The following is a 3,101-nucleotide window of genomic DNA, read 5'->3' as shown; positions in this document are numbered from 1 at the left end:
TGCTACTACAGGTACAGGTATAATACAGGTACAGGTACTGGTACAGGTGCAGTGCTAATACGGGTACAGGTACAGGTGCTAATACAGGTATATACAGGTGCAGGTACTGGTGCAGGTACAGGTGCTAACAGGTACTAGTACCAGTGCACTAATACAGGTACAGGTGCGGAGTACAGGTACTGGTACAGGGCACTAGCACTGAGTACAGGTACAAATTACTAATACGGGTACAGGTACAGGTACTAGTACAGGTACAGGTACTAGTACGTAATATATCCTAGTACATGTACTAGTACAGGTACTGTGCAGGTACTAATACAGGTACAGGTACAGGTACTAATACAGGTACAGGAACTGGTACAGGTACAGGTACTAGTACAGGTACTAATACAGGTACAGGTACTAGTACAGGTACTGGTACAGGTACTAATACAGGTACTAGTACAGGTACTATACAGGTACTGGTACAGGCTTTGATACAGGTACCAGGTACTGGTACAGGTACTGGTACAGGTACTGATACAGGTACAGGTGGTACAGGTACTAATACAGGTACTGGTACAGGTACTAATACAGATACAGGCCAGGTACTAGTACAGGTACAGGTACAGGCATAGTCTGGTACAGGTACCAGTACAGGTACAGTACAGGTACTAATCAGGAGTACAGGCACTGGTACGGAGTACAGGTACTAGTACAGGTACGGTACTAGTACAGGTACTGGTGCAGGTACTAATACAGGTAAAGTACTGGTACAGGTACTAATGCAGGTACGGTACTAATACAGGTACAGGTACTGAATGCAGGCACAGGTACTAGTACGGATTGCAGGTACTGGTATAGGTACAGTACTGGTATAGGTACTAATACAGGTACTGGTACAGGTACTAATACAGGTACTGGTACTGGTACAGGTACAGGTACTAATACAGGTACAGTACTAAAAGGTACGGAGTACAGGTACTGAAATACAGGTGCAGGTACTAGTACTAGTACAGGCGCACAGTACAGGTACAGAATACTGGTATAGGTACTAATACAGGTACTGGTACAGGTACTAATACAGGTACTGGTACTGGTACGGGTACTAAACAGGTACTGGTACAGGTACTAATACAGGTACTGGTAGTAGTACAGTACTGGTATAGGTAATAATACAGGTACAGGTACTAGTACAGGTACAGGTACAGGTACTAACACAGGTACAGGTACTGGTACAGGTACTAATACAGGTACTGGTACAGGTACTAATACAGGTACTGGTAATGGCGGGTACTGGTATGGGTAATAACACAGGTACAGGTACTAATACAGGTACAGGTACAGGTACAGGTACTAATACAGGTACAGGTACTAATACAGGTACTGAGGCACTAATACAGGTACTGGTACAGGTACTAATACAGGTACTAATACAGGTACAGGTACTGGTACAGGTACTAATACAGGTACAGGTACCAGTACAGTGCTGGTACAGTATAATACAGGTACAGGTACTGGTACTAATACAGGTACTGGTACTAGTACATGCGGCACAGGTACTGGTATAGGTAATAATACAGGTACAGGTACTAATAAGGTACGGTACAGGTACAGGTACTAATACAGGTACAGGTACTATACAGTACTGGTATAATACAGGTACTGGTACAGGTACAGGTGCTAATACAGGTACAGGTATGTACGGGTACTGGTGCTAGTACAGGTACTGGTACTAGTACAGGTACTGGTACAGGTGACTAATAGTACAGGTACTAATACAGGTACAGTACTGGTACTGGTACTAATACAGGTGCAGGTACTAATACAGGTACTGGTACTAATACAGGTACAGGTGACTAATACAGGTGCAGGTACTAGTACGGTACTGGTGCAGGTGCTAATACAGGTAAATACAGGTGCAGGTACGGGTACTAGTACAGGTACACACTGGTACAGGTACTAATACAGGTACAGGTGCTAATACAGGTACAGGTACTGGTGCTAATACGAAGTGCTAATACAGGTACCAGGTGCTGGTACAGGTACTAATACGGGGTACAATGCTGGTACTAGTACAGGTACTGGTACAGACTAATACAGGTACGGGTGCTAATACAGGTACAGGTACTGGTGCTAATACGAATGCTAATACAGGTGCAGATTGCTGGTACCAGGTACTAATACAGATACAGGTGCTAATTGCAGGTACTGAATGCAGGTATAATACAGGTACAGGTACTAGTACAGGTGCTGGTACCAGGTACTATACAGGTCAGGTACTAATACAGGTACTGGTACAGGTACTAATACAGGATACTAATACAGGTACAGGTGCTGGTACAGGTACTAATACAGGTACAGACACTGGATTTGAATCTAATACAGGTACTAATACAGGTACAGGTACTGGTACAGGTACTAAGACTACAGGTACTAGTACGGACACTGGTACAGGTACTAATACAGGTACTAATACAGGTACAGGTACTGGTACAGGTACTAATACAGGTACTAATACAGGTACAGGTGCCTGGTGCAGGTACTAATACAGGTACAGGTACTAGTACAGGTACTGGTACAGGTACTAATACAGGTACTATACAGGTACAGGTACTGGTGCAGAGTGCTAATACAGGTCGGTCTAATACGGGTACTGGTACAGGTACTAATACAGGTACTAATATACAGGTACAGGTACTGGTACAGGTACTAATACAGGTACAGACACTGGTACAGGTACTAATACAGGTACAGGTGCTAATACGGTGCTGGTACAGGTACTAATACAGGCTAATACAGGTACAGGTACTGGTACACGTACTAATACAGGTACAGACACTGGTACTAATACAGGTACAGGTACTAATACAGGTACAGGTGCTAATACAGGTACAGGTACTAATACAGGTACTGGTACTAGTACAGGTACTGGTACGGGTACTAATACAGGTACAGGTACTAATACGGGTGCAGGTGCTAATACAGGTACAGATACTAATACAGGTACAGGTGCTAATACAGGTGCTGGTACTAATACAGGTACAGGTACTAATACAGGTACTGGTGCTGAGGAGGTACTACGGGTACAGTGCTAATACAGGTACAGGTACTAATACAGG

This window comes from Homarus americanus, unplaced genomic scaffold (genome assembly GCF_018991925.1).
Source record: "Homarus americanus isolate GMGI-L3 unplaced genomic scaffold, GMGI_Hamer_2.0 scaffold17622, whole genome shotgun sequence".
Taxonomy (NCBI): domain Eukaryota; kingdom Metazoa; phylum Arthropoda; class Malacostraca; order Decapoda; family Nephropidae; genus Homarus; species Homarus americanus.
This window is presented reverse-complemented; position numbering follows the sequence as displayed.